At 39.3% G+C, this 14,889-nt stretch overlaps 1 long non-coding RNA gene across 1 annotated transcript in view; it reads left to right on the top strand.

The window, feature by feature from the left end:
- Positions 1-14,624, top strand: part of LOC147829889 (uncharacterized) — a 38,742-nt gene extending 24,118 nt beyond the window's left edge. Inside the window, exons 2-4 of the long non-coding RNA XR_015446291.1 lie at positions 1,214-1,324; positions 1,607-1,709; positions 9,082-14,624. This is a non-coding gene — a long non-coding RNA (uncharacterized LOC147829889). The remainder of the gene's footprint in view (positions 1-1,213; positions 1,325-1,606; positions 1,710-9,081) is intronic.
- The last annotated feature ends 265 nt before the right edge of the window (positions 14,625-14,889 follow it).

The following is a 14,889-nucleotide window of genomic DNA, read 5'->3' as shown; positions in this document are numbered from 1 at the left end:
AGCTAAAGCTGCAAAAATTTTGGGAGAAAAGCATAAGAGAAAATCTTTGTAACTTCCATTTGGCAATGGTTCCTTAGCTATGACATGAAAAGCACAAGGAATAAAAGTAAAGTAAACAAATTGAACTTCATAAAAATCAAACACTTTTGTGCTTTAAAAGGCATCATCAAAAAAAGTGAAAAGTTAATCCACAGCATGGGAGAAAAATTTTGCAAATATAACAAGAGACTTGTGGGGCTGGGATTTAGCTCAGTAGTGCCATGTCTGCCTCACAAGCACAAGGTTCTGAGTTCAATCCTCAGGAGAGAGAGCGAGAGAGAGAGAGAGAGAGAGAGAGAGAGAGAGACTTGAATTTAGAATGAAAACATTCTCATAATTCAATGATAACAAGTCAAGAACTCAATTAAGTGAGTAAAGGGTCTGAATAGATACTTCTCCAAAGAAGGTATGCAAAAGGCCAAAAAGCACATGAAATGATAACATCATTAGTTATCAGGGAAACATGAGTTAAAAACCATAATGAGATACCACTTTCACTCACTAGGATGGGTAGCTAAAATTAAAAAAAGGACAAGTGTTGTGAAGATGTGGTGAAATTGGAACTCTTTCACATTGCTGGTGGCCTTGTAAAGTAATGCAGTTACATTGGACCAGTTTGGCAATTCCTCAGTAAGTCAGAGTTATTTTACCCAGACATTTCACTATTAAGCATTTACCCATGCACAAGAAATGAAAATATATGTCAAATAAATTTATATAAATATTCCTAACAGAATTATTCATGATGTTCAAAACGTGAAAATAATCCAAATGTCCACCAACTGAGGAAAGAATACACAAAATGTGATGTATTCATACAATGAAATTATATTTAGCCATAAAAATATACTGCTTCATATAACAACATACATGAATCTTGAAGATACTATGCTAAGTAAAAGAAGCCAGCTACAACAGATCACATATTATGCGATTTCATTTATAGGAAATGTTCACAAGAGTTGAATCTGTACAGATTTAAAGGAGACCTGGGGCTTTAAGAGTTGGCAACTAAGAGGTAGGGGTTTCTTTCTAAAGTGATGGCAATGCTCTGAAATTGATTGTGATGATGGCTGCAAAGCTGTGTGGTCATACTGAAACCACTAAGTTGTACTTTTGTAAGTGGGCATATAATATATCTTAATAAAGCTGTTATATATTTGAATATTTTTAGAAGGAAATCTGAGACTAGGAAACCTGACCTTTGGATGACCTTCTTAATCTGGTCCCTGGACAGAACACCTGAGACACCTGAGATCCCTGGGGAATCCACACTGCAAGAAAGGTAAAGCCAATGGCGCAGGCCAAGGAGCCATGACAGGGTTAAGGAGTCAGCGTTGTGCGTCCTTTGGGGCTGGGAATCCTTAAGCTGTCAGGAAGAATCAGCTCTGCCTCTTGGGCTTTCAGGGGTCCATTGGCTGGACATACTTTCAACTTGGCTGCTCTTACGACAGGCCTCTTGGAGTCCTCGGCTTTAAACCCCAGCTGCAATGTGAGCTGGGCTCACTTGCTAAGCATAGGAATTGAACAGTGGGGCACAGCTGAGGGCCCGCTCATCTTTCCCCAGGACGTGCAGCCGCAGGGATCCTGAGCCCTTCCTGCACCATGGCGTGCTGCTAAGAATAGCGAGAGTACAGTATGTGTGCCTCTGAAGAGCTTCCTGTGCAGTTGTGAGTATTTGCAGCCTGTCTGGGAATAAAGAGACTCTCAGCCCAGAGTCCTGCTTTCGAAATGCCCTGTGCTCACTCCCTTCGAAATCCACACTCACATTCCCTTTAAATTTCTCAGAGGCCTAAAACCCGAATTTGGCTGATAAACAGATCAGTGCCATGTGTGAAGTGGGTCTGTTGGGCTGTGAGGAAGGGCTCTGGCCTGCATATTTGCCTGTAAGCCCACATGTCCTCTTTTTGAATAAACTGGCATAGATTCCACAAGTATTTGGTACAGCTCTTTGGTTGCAACGGACAGAAGCCCAAGCCAAACTTGGTAGGGGGCAGGGTGATGGAACCAAAGAGTCAGTGCTAGTGGACGTCCTCCTGGCTTTGATGCTTTCACTCTTTCACTGCACACAGTGAAGAGCAGATTCCTCTGCTTTACCTCTCCAAGTACTGTACACCTAATGAGCTTCCTCCTTGTTCCCAGTTGGGAAAAATCCCAGAGAAGGGCTCTGATTGGCCTAACTGGGTCAGGTGCTCACCTCTGAACCAATTACTGAGGCTGGGGGAGGTGGTCAGATAACCAGGCTGGGTGGCTGGGTGGGGGGAATCTCCACAGAAGGAGGTGGCTTTTAGAGAAACTGGGCAGCAGCACTGGGCAGAAAAATGTTGGTATCTGTGCCCAGACACTTACTGGATTCTTTGCTGTTGAAGCTGCTTGGGATGATAAACTCCAGGTGTATCAGTCTGGGCATGACGTTTACCCTTTTCACAACAACACTCTTATTCCTGGGGGACCACTCTGTCCTGCTCTCAGCTGTGTGTTTGGATGGGGCCCTTCCCCAGCCAGGTATTGTGGGACACATGATCCAGACAGATAGTCATGATAGTCCCTTCCCTGTGACCACAGTGATGGCTCCCAACAGACTGAGGCAACAGACTTGAGGCAACAAGGCATCTTGCTGCCTTGTTGGCAGGGGCTGTGTGTCACTCAGCTCTGGGTCCCCACGGTGTGGCTCCCAGACCTGGATGACCAGTCAGCTACCTGGGGACCCCTCCCCTGATGAACTGAAGCAGCACATCTTCGAGGGCCTCAGGCATTTATACTTTTTTAAGCTCCTTGGGGATATGGATGATTAGGCTGGGAACCATTGCCCTACCATGTTTGCACACAGTAGGTGCCTTCTAGTTGCTGGTATAATCAGAAGGGCTGGTGTTGGCCTTGCAGGTATGATCATACTGTCTTTGAATTCCCTGAGCACAGAGTTGCCAGACCTGGGTTTCGAGGTGGTCCTGTTGCTTTCACCCATTGGTGGCCTCCCCATTGGTGAGTTGGCACTTGCTGACAGGAACAAGGCCTCCTGATTCCAGGAGTTGGCAGAACTCCGAGGAGTTGGGACACTTAAGACAGCCAGCTTGAACTGGGCTCGCCTAATTTGTTCCAATCAGGCCACCTCAGGATGACTCAGAATGTCAGGGCCTTCTAAAATTAATCAAGCCACACCTAAACTCAATGCTTTATATAGAGCCACCAGCCCCTGGTTGCCCCATGGAGGGCTTGGGACCTTGGGAGTAGGCAACTGAACTGGACTGACTGTGTTTTTCAGTCCTCAGACCGTGTCCGGATTTAGACTTGCTGACAGTTTTCCTTCTCTTTTTCCTTTTTGTTTTTAATTCTCTCCTAACTGCAAGCAAAAGCTATTTTTATGACCAGGGGTTTCATTTCTCAAAAGGAGGATGACAGGAGATGGATATTTTAGTACTAGATCCCAAGTTCTTATTAATAGAATTTGGGTATGAATTTAATCCAAAATATTTGAAGCTTGCCTCCCATGGGCTTTTTTTTCCCTGATTAAAAAGCTTAAATGTTGCCGGGGATTTAGCTCAGTGGTTCCGGCGCCTGCATCGAACGCGCAAGGTCCCGAGTTTGATCCCCAGTACCAAAAAAAAAAGTTTTTTTTTTTAAAAAAGCTTAAATGTCCCAAGTTCGATCCCCAGTACCAAAAAAAAAAAGCTTGAATGTGATCATTATAAACAATGTAGATAATAGAGAAAGTTCTAAGGAAGAAAATACCCATCACCGGAAATCCCTCATCTGGAGGGAAACACTTGCTGGCAAGTCAATGTGTTTCCTCCCCATGTTTTTTGACAAACCTCTAAAATCTCATAGATTTTTAAAACAAAAATGCATAATTTGCATATATGGAAATACATAGTAATTCCAAGAAAGTTCTTGGATTCTTTGTGACAAGGAAGTTTCCTAGGTGGAAGGAATCAGGAATTTGGGGCCTCTACATCAATGTTGTTTTCAACTGTCTTACTCTTTCTTGGTTAGATTATAAATTTAAACCCTCTGGAAGCAATCTGAATTTATGTATAAGAAAAATCAAACCTGCCTGCCCTTTGACGTGGAAAATACAGTGATAAGAATTTATCTTAGAGCAGTTTCTTAAACTTTTTCTATCTTGGTGTTTTAGTGTCTCAAGAAATTTTTTTCACAGTGTTTCATAGGCCAAAATAAGCAGCCAGCAGTCATATATGAGGAAATTAGGTGCAAGTAGCTTAAATATTTTTGTCCCGACAACTTAGTAGTCATTTGAAAAAGTAACGCACATAATTAAAAAATTTAAACTTTATGCTTAAATAATGTGAGACAGCTGTGTGAGTGAGCAGCAGGTAAAGGAACCATGGTTCCCCAGTTCTGAGGGCTGATGGGGTCACCCTGGGCTGTGAGGGGTTCAGCTGTGTGTTGCCAGCACCTACCCAGTGGCCTGCTCAGTGAAGGTGGTCAATGAGTTTGTGCCAAATGGATGGATGAATGAACAAGTGAACCAATGAGTGCCCTTTTAGGGTCTGCTATACTTTCCAAGTTTTCTTCTTCATTCAAGATGGCACATTGCCCTGAAGCCTACATGGCTGTGATGGAGGAAGGGGCTGTTTCATAGACTGGCTTGGAAAAGAGTATGCATGATTCAGTGGTCAAGAGATCACTGACGTGGTTTCAGATCTTCCCCTTCTGTCTTAGAGAAATCATCTGCAAAATAGAAATGACAATTGTGTCTATTCTTATAGTAAGAATGAATTCAACAGCATTCCGACATACCATTAGCAGTCCATAAATATTAGCTGTTAATATTAATGGTTAATCTCTTAGAACTGCTTTCTTGGCTCTAAAATGGAAATGACAGGAGCCTGGCACAGTGGTGCATTCTGTAATCGTGGCCCTCTGGGAGTCTGAGGAAGGAGGATTGCAAGTCTGAGTCTACCTTGGATGACTTAGTGAGACCCTGCTTAAAAAAAAAAAAGGCTAGGATGTAGCTCAGTGTGAAGGCCTGGATTCAGTTCTCAGCATGCCTGCTGTCATGACAGCATTTCACTCTCAGTAAGAACTACAGCTGAGGTGGTTGGGAGCCAGGGTTGTTAGCTCCAGGTAATGCTGAACAGCCAGTGCCCCTCCTCCCTACTCCAGCCTCAGCTTAAAAGAGGAAAACCCATAACATGTCCTCTTTTGTTTTTCCTCTTTTCCCTCTTTACTTTCTCTCTTGAACTTCCTGCTTTTTACCTCAAAGAGAAACAGGAAGCAGCAGGAATAAGAGTAGAAAAAGAAAAAGGCCTAGTGTTAGTCCTTTTTTTGTCACTTTAACAGAATTCCTGAGAATAAATAACTTAAAAGGAATTAATTTCTTTGAAGGCTGGGAGCTCAAGGTCAAGGCACCACATGGGGTAAGCACTTGATTGCTAGTGGGTGCTTTCTGCAGAGTCCCCAGGCAGCACAGGGCATCACATGAACCGGGGGCTTTCAAGGGATGGGTAGCCTGGCTTTTGTAACAGACCCACTCTTGAGATAATTAATGTACTCCCTCAATACCCCATTAATTCATTATGCCATTAGTGGCCTAATGTACTTATTAAGGCAGGGCCCCATGACCCAAATGACCCAGTCACCTCCCAAGGATCCCACCTCCAAGTATCAGACACATATGACTTTGGGGTTAAATTTCAACTTGTTCTAGGAAAGAATAAACACTCATATCCTAGCAGGACTTTTTCCTTAAATTGAGATGTCATCTGATGCTCAGCTCCTTGGAGAATCTGCTGTGATCTTAGATTTGGATTCTTTAAGGGCAACCACCAGGCCTTCCTGTGTGTTTTGTGTGAAATTCTCTGAGTAGAACTAGGAGACAGGAGCACTGGCCCTGGTCCCAGCTACCCTTGGAGGTGTCTAATTCATTCCAACACCTTAGACCTCTCCTGGAAATCCCACCAGCAGTGCCCTGGTGCTCCTCGGTGGTGAGAGGACTTTTAGAAGTGCAGAGAAATGGTTGGCATAGAAAGCTGGAGATCCAGGATTCCACTTAGCTTGGAATTGGCTCTGTTTGCTAACATCCACTTAACACTAGGCTCAGATCAACTCGTGTCACTGGGGAGTGTTTGAGGTGGACAAGGGGTTCTCGTTTTTTCTGTCCCTTTTATAGTCGGTTGGAATCCTAGGAAATGAGATGGTGACTCATTGTCATTGTGATCATCTAGTTTTGTTAATTTAGCCCCGGCAATGACCCAGAGGCCACACTAGGCCTTTCATGTACCTTATCTCCTGTAAGTCAGAACTGACCCATGTGTTAAAGGCTTACTCCCCAGCTGGGCCCTATTGGGAGCCAGTGGACTTTTTCTGAGGCAGAGCCTAGTGGGAGGGGTTCAGTCAAAGGGCATTGAGGGACTCCAGTCTCTTCTTCTCTCTTTTTTGCTTCCTGGGTGCCATGAAGTGAGCAGTTTTCTTCCCCATGTGCTCGCTCTATGCTCCCCAGCATCATGTGCTGCCCTGCCACAGGCCAAAAAGCAAGGGGGGAAACCAGCCAGAGCCTGAAACCCAAAAGCTGTGAACCAAAACAAACTTTTCTTAAATTGATTTTGATTATTTTGTTACAGTAGCAGAAAGCTAACACAATATCCTACTTATTAACAACAAATAGCCAGGGATTTAGCTCAGTGATTTCACTGCCTGCTGTGCAAGCGCAAGGACCCAAGTTCGATCCCCAGTACCAAAAAAAAAAAGAAAGTTCCAAACAACAAATATAGCATGTAATACACAGTGGATCACTTACCTCTCTCTTTTTTTTCTTTTTTTGGTACTGGGGATTGAACTCAGGACCTGGCACTTACAAGGCAGGCGCGGTGCCACTGAACTAAATCCTCAGCTCCACTTATCTCATTTTGCAGATGAGGACACTGAGATGCAAAATTTGTCCAAGATCATGTGGATGGTAAATCTCATACCAACTATAGTTTGTCTTGTTGAAGATTAGTATTATGAGATATGAAAATATTAATTGAAAGATTGATTCATAATTGTGAAAAATTGGACATTAGCCTCATTTTCCAACAATCTGGTATCTTAAAATAATGTGTAAGGGCTGGGGATTTAGCTCAGTGGTTCTGCCACCTGCCTCACAAGTGCAAGGTCCTGACTTTGATCCCTGGTACCAAAAAAAAAATTAAAAAATAAAAAATAATGTGTAATGCAGCCATACACTAGGGCATCATACAACATTTAAGAATAAGGTCGTGACAATTATTGACATAGAGATATTTACTTCCATAAAGATATATACTCTTTTTTTTTGGTACTGGGGATCAAACTCAGGACCTTGCACTTGTGAGGCAGGCAGAAGAACTACTGAGCTAAATCCCTGGCCCTGATACATAGTCTTTTTAAGAAGAGATGTATTTGTTAACAGTATGGGCACAGTGCTCAACTCAAAGGGGGAATATATTCTAAATTCTCATTATCAATTTTCTAAATTATATATTTTCCACATATAGAAAATAGCTAGCTCTGGGTCTGTTTGTAGTGTCCAATAAGTTATCTCATTTTATATGCCACCTATTTTCTTTTTATGGAAAAAGTGACATTTATTTTCATTAATGTACTTGAAATTCGTAAACTTTTTATGTAAATCATTTAATCAAGAAAATATATCACAGAAGACAGATTTTTATATAGGGAAATGAAATAATATTTATATTAAAGTTTATGAATTTCCCACTGTATCTTAAAGAGAAATAGTGTATATAATGTGATTAAATTTTTGAAAGATAAAATAAATTAAGGCCTTATAAATATTGTTAGAAAAAATCCATGAAGGCATAGAAAAATGTCTAGAATGCCAAATGCCAAAATGTTAATTCTGGACATTTGCAAGGTGAGATTATGGAGATTTTTACTCCCTTCTATTTTGTTCACCTGTATTTTCTAATTTTCAAGAACAGCTGTATGTTATTTATGGTGTGGCATACTGGCCTGATTAAGGGAGAGTCTATGTTGTGAAGCTGGTTCTTTCTCTAATATTGTGTGATTTGGTCATGGCATCTTCATCTCTAGTATGAGGGGATTGCCTCATAGACAGGAGGGTGAATAAAGGCTGGAACCATGTTTATTTTGATCTCTCAGAGTCTGTAACCTAAGCTGTATTCAAGGTACAGTAAATGAATTAATGAGTGAATTTTAAAATTCATATGGAAGGCACAAAAGATCTCAAATAGCCAGAGTAATCCAGAGCTAAAAGAACAATAATGGAGGCATCATGATATCAGTTTCAGAATATATTATGAGTCATTGTAACAAAACAGCATGTTATCATCATAAAAATAGACACATACACTAATGCAATAGAATAAAAGGCCCAGGAATTAACTCAAGCATCTATAGCTATCTTTTGACAGAGGGGCCAAAACCAAACTTTATAGAAAAAATACTCTTCAACATAGTGCTGGGAAGACTGGATATCCACCTGTAGAAGACGGAAACCAGATTTCCATCTCTCATTCTGTTCAAAAATCAACACAAATGTGCAGATGTTATGCCATCTGATACAAGGAATTTGAATACCCATGGGCTTTAGTATCAGAGGAAGGTCCTAGAACTAAGCCGTGGGAAAACTGTGTACAAAATTAGTACACAGAATCAACAACCTACATACAAGGAGTGATTGAAAGATACAATTTAAATTTTAAGAAAACTTGTTACAGTAAAAGACACATTACCAAGAACAATGGGATAAATTAGTTCAAAGCTAGGGAGAGTACTTTGGGGAGGGTTAATGGCAATATGTCTTTTACTGTAATAAAATTTTTTAAAAATTGAACAATCACCATCTTTTTTGATCACACCTCATACGTACAAAAAGCAGGAATCAGAAGTTATGATTGGAAAATAACTCCATTTCCAAAAGTCATAAAAGAGATCAAACTGAGGAATAAACTTTAAGGTGTCTAAGATGTATGAGAAAAATCTTAATATGCCACAATGGACACAAAAGCAGATGAACAAGTAAAAAGACACATCATGGTCTCAGCAGGGATGTTTATTCTGTGCATTCTGTGCATTTAGTGCCATCCTGGGGAAGACACCATGCTATCTCCTTAGTTGCCCTTCTTCTGCTCCTCCTTACTGACAAGACCTAACTTCGCTCAGGGTGACAATGTATCCAGGTAAAGTCATTTCGCCAATTCCCTTGTAATTAGTAACAGCCATGGGTCCTGGTTTTGTCCTGGTTGGGTGGAGCTTTTTGGAGTGATTTTCTTCATGCAGTGCAGACCCAGTAGGCATCTATCTTCATTTATTTGCATTTCTCTGTATAGTATCTTAGAGTGAAAACACGAGGCCTGCAGGTTGAATAGCTCTCTTGAGACTGCGAGGATCAACCCACCAGCCAACGATAGCAGAGCCTGGATTCCTGATGACTTCCTCTGCTTTGCTTACCAAGAGGAAGCTGACTTTCTTTCAGCTGAAGCTGCTGCGGTTCTGGGTCTGTTACATGCAATCAGAGGAAATCTTTAAATGATGCATAACTCAATCTCAGTCTCAAAAGCCAGGCTGGGACTGGGGGTGTGGTCTAGTGGTAAAACATGTGCTGAACATGTGTGAGATCCTGGGTTTAATTTCTAGCATGCACACACACTCACACACAGCCAAAAGTGTACACCATTTGGAGAACTAGACAAGAAAATTCTAAAGTTTACAAGGAAAATTAGACAAATAATAACAGTAATAATCCCAGGACTCTGGGAGTCTGAGACAGAAGGATCAAAAGTTTGAGGCCAACCTGGGCAACTTAGTGAGACCTTGCTTAAAAATAAAAATAGAAAAGATCTGGGGATGTGACTATTGGTAGAGTACTACTGGGTTCCATCCCCAGTAGCACAAAAACAAAACAAAACAAAATCTAAAAAGGAAAAGAAAAACTGTAAAAGATGATTAGTAGTGGGGAATAATCCTCCCAGATATTAAAATGCACTGCAAACCTACAGTATAATTAAAATAGTGGGCTGTCTCCACTTAAATAGGCACACAGTTTAAAAGGAAGCCCAGAAGTATACTCAAATACATATGGAAATTTTGTCTATGGTAGGAATGGCACTTTGTAACCGTAGAGAGAATATAGACTACCCAAAAATAGTTTTTACAACTGGGCAGCCTTAAGAGTGAGGCTGAACCCCCTACTGCAAACATTAAAGTAAATTTGAAATAGATCCAAAATTTAAATTTGAAAAATAAAACCATAAAGAAACTGGGAGAATACTTTTATGACCTTTGAATGGGAAAGGGCTTTTCAGTGTGACAAAAACTACAAGCTGTAAAATAATGATTACTAGTTTTAGCAACATAAAAGTAAACAAAATATATGTTAGTTATCTATTACTATGTAAAAATTTGTCGAAAAAAAATTTGTCCAAAAGTTTAGAGGTTTCAAATAATAATGACCACTCATTATGTCTCACGGAGTCTATGGGCTGGAAATTCAGGCTGGCACAGTTGGGCCTATCTTGTCTCCTTGTCTGGAGCCTCAGCTGGACAGCTGGAAGTGGGAGTGGTTCCCCAGAGGCTCCCTCACACTCGGACAGCTGATGCTGGCCACTGGTTGGGGTTCTAGCTGGATTGTTTGCTGGGGCACTCATATGAGGCCTCTCCCTGTGGCATGGAGTTCAGTTTCAAGGGAGAGAGTGAGAAAGAGAGAGAGAGGCTTTTCATAATTCAATTTTCAGGTATTATTTCCACCAATGTTTTATCAAAGGAATAAAGACCTCACCTATTAATGAAGGGATGTCAGCATCACAGAAAAAGGACAGCATGTTTGCAGGGCAGGAGGGATATACTGACATGACCATCTTGGAAAGTACAACTGACCAACCAACCTAACAAACAAACAAACATAAAACCATGAATAAAGTCAAATGACTATTCACAAACTGTATTGCAATTCATATCACAGATAAGAGGTTAACTTCCTCTTAACGTAAAGAGTCCTTATCAATAAGAAAAAGGCTAGGCATGGAGGCACACACCTGTAATCCCACCACTTGGGAGGCTGAGGCAGGGGGATTGCTGCAAGTCTGAGGCCAGCCTGGGCTACATAATGAGTTCAAGGCCAGCCTGAACTACATAGTGAGACCTTAACTCAAAACAAAACAAAACAAAAATAAAATCAATAATAAAAAGACCAATTGTACAAAAGTAGTAAAATGAGCAGTTCATAGAGAAAATACAAAAGACTTTTAAACATTTGAAAATATGTCCAACTTCAGTTATAATAAAGGAAAAATTAAAACTACAATGAAGAACTCACTAAAATGCCAGTAAAAGAATTTAGCAACCCATTAAAAGCATTTTTAAAAGAATTTAGCAACCCATTATATACCACAGCTAACTAAAATTTATTCCTGGAATGCAAGGATGGCCCAATATATGAAAATCAACCAACGTAATGTACCACATTAATGGAATAAAGAAAAAAAACATAAGTTCACCTCAATTAATAAAGAAAATTGATTTTACAAAATTCAACACCTTTACTTGATAACACAAACAAACTAAAAATAAAAGGAAATTATCTCAACATAATAAAGGCCATATATAAAATATCTACAACTACAATCATGTTCCATGGTGAGAGAGTGTGAAAGCTTTTCTTCTAAGATTAGGAATCAAATAAGGATGCCTGATTTATCCACTTCTATTTATCACACTACTGGAAGTTCTAGCTGAGCAATTAGTAAAAAGAAATGACGGCATTCAAAGTGGAAACAGAGAGGTAAAATTTTCTCTATTCATAGATGACATGATCTTATAACACACACACACACACACACACACACACACACACACACATGCATGCATAATCTGCAAGAACTAATAAATTCCAAAAGTTGTAGGATACAAAACCACCAAGAGAAAAATAAGTTGCATTTCTATATACTAAAAGTGAGCAATCAAAAAAGGAAATTAAGAAAACAGTTGCATTCATAACAGTATCAAAAAGAATAAAATACTAAAGAATAAACTTAACCAGACAGGTAAAAGACATACACTTAGAAGTACAAAATGTTAAGAAAATTAAGGAGAACACAAATAAATGGAAAGAAATCTCATGTTCATAGGTTGGAAAATTCATCATTAAGATGTTAATACTATGTAAAGCAACTTACATATATAATGAAATCCCTATGCAATTCCTATGGTGGTTGTTTTGCCAAAAAAAAAAAAAAATCCATCTAGCATTCATGTAGAATCTTCAGGAACTCCAAGGAGCTAAAGCAATCTTGTAAAAAGAAAGAAGTTGGAAGTCTGACTTCAAGACCTATTATAAAGCTACAGTAATAAAAACAATGTGATACTGGTATAAAGACAGGCATATAGACCAATAGAATAGAATAAAGAACCCAGAAACAAACCCTTGCATAATAGTCAAATCATTTTTCACAAGGATGAAAAGATAGTTAAATTGGAAAAGGACAAGCTTTTCATCAAATAGCGTTTGGAAAACCGAATATTCAGTTTCCAAAGAGTGAATATAGACCTTTACCTTACAACATATACATGAAACAAATATCTAAATTTAAAAGCTGAAGTGTACAATTTTTGGAAAAAAGCATAGAGAGAAAGCTTCCTGACACTGAATTTGGCAACAATTTCAAAAGCATAGGCAACAAAACTAATAGAAAAATTGGGCTATACCAAAATTAAGAAATTTTTGTGCATCAAAAGGCATAATAGAGTGAAAAAGTAATCTGTAATACAGAGAGAATATTTGCAAATCATGTTCTGATAAAAGGTTAATATCCAGAGTATATTAAAAGCTCCTATAGCTGAACTCCAAACATCTACATAACCTAATTTTAAAAATTAAAAATTGGCAAAGGACTTGAATAGACATTTCTCCAAAATAAAGTAAAAGTAGCCAGTAAGCACATCAGGTAATGGATATTAATATCATCTCATAGTCATTAAGATGGCAAAATTAAATACAAAACAAAGACAAATGTTAGAAAGGATGTGGGGAAACTGGAAACTTGTGGACTGTTGGTGGGAATGTAAACTGGTACATCTGCTACGGAAAACAGTATGGAGGTTCCTCAAAAAAATTTTAAAAATAGAATTATCCAGTAATTCTACTTTTGGCTGTATAACCAAAAGAGCTGAAAGCAGGGTCTGCAAAAGATATTTGTATACTCATTTTCATAGCAGTATTATTCACAGTAGCTAGATTGTGAAAGTAGCCCAAATGTCCATGAATTGATTACAGATGAACAAAATATGGTATAGACATTCAACAGAATTGTTATTCAGCTTTAAAAATAAGGAAAATTTTGACAAACACTGCTACCTAGGTGAGCCTTAGGACATTATGCTAAGGGAAATTAGCCAGTCACAAAAGGACAAATACTGCATGAATCCACTTACATGAGGTACCTACATTGGTCAAATTTATACAAACAGAAAGTATAATAGTGGCTTCCAGGGGCTAGGAGGAGGGGGAAATAGGAAGTATGATCAAACCTGGGATTGTGAGTAACTTGTTCTGTGAGTGTTCTGCAAGATGAGCAAATATTTCCAATAAATTTTAACTTTATGAATGATGCCTTGCAATACGAGTAGTACATGAGGCCCAGTGTCACATGATCACAACTGAACCACTGTTTCCCACCCCCCTGGGATTGTGGGTGATTGTCTTCCAACAGCAATAGGTTCTGGAGGGTCTCATCTGCAGAGGAGGAGGAGAAAATGGTGGAAGAATCCCTCACTTCAAATGAGATTAGGGAGACCTGTAAAATGTGGGAAATAGTGCAAAATTTTGTAGAAAAGCACCACTTAAATAAGGCTGTAGCAGTAAAAGCAACGAATCCATTAAACAACAATGTAATATCACATTTCTATGACATTCTCTAAAGGAGGCAAAAGCCAAGTGACATTGGATAAGTTCCTTGTTAAATGTGTACAAAAAGAAAAAGATTTCATTGATGCAGTAGAGAGCAGTGATTCCATTAGTGATAGTGAAAGTCTTCCTGCATAATATCCTTTCTCTCTCTTGTCTCCCTCATACCAGTCATGAAGGTTTTCAAAGGTAAGTATAGATAATTTTATTTTTCTTATTATTTTGTATTACACTATTGTAATCATTTCTGTATGGATATTTTTTGGGTTGTGGAACAAATCATCTGAGTTTCCATTATTTCTTTGGGGAAATTCACTTTGATATACAAGTGCTTTGTATTACAAGCATGTTTAGGAATAAATTATGCTTATAAACCAAGGTTTTACTGTAGTTCGGGGATAAAGTTTGTTTTGGTCAGTGATCTTGTCACTAGGACACAATATCTGACTCCCACAACTTGAAGGAGTAGAGGTCTAGGTTGGCTTATGGTTTCAAGGGATTCTGTCCATGGTTGGCTGGTTCCAAGGGAGAAACATCATGGTGGAAGGGCATGCCAGCATGAAGATATTCAGTTCATGGCAGCTGGGAAGCCAAGCAGGGTAACAATGCCAGAAAGTGCCAGTGGGGCAGGGGTCCAGCTATAGTACTCAAGGTCACATGTCCATGACTCCTTAGTAAAGTATGACTTACTAATCTCCATGGCCTCTCATAATCCAGTCAAGTTGACACACCAGGATTAATGGTCACAAAGTTTTGGTTTTACAGGAGAAGAAGTCTGGAGATTGGTCTCACAATTATGTGAATGTATTTAACAGTAAACAATTGTATACTTAAAAAGGGTTATGACGGTAAATTTTGTCACTTGTAGTTTTCCACAACCAAAATAAAAATTAAAAATAAACTACAAAAAATATGTAAGTAAACTACAACAAAATACAAGGCCCACTATATTGGCAGTAATCAGAAAGTTCCAGGCATTTTTTAGG

This window comes from Heterocephalus glaber, unplaced genomic scaffold (genome assembly GCF_053883595.1).
Source record: "Heterocephalus glaber isolate CG9 unplaced genomic scaffold, H.glaber_assembly_v1.0 deba00000347, whole genome shotgun sequence".
NCBI lineage: Eukaryota > Metazoa > Chordata > Mammalia > Rodentia > Bathyergidae > Heterocephalus > Heterocephalus glaber.
This window is presented reverse-complemented; position numbering and strand designations above follow the sequence as displayed.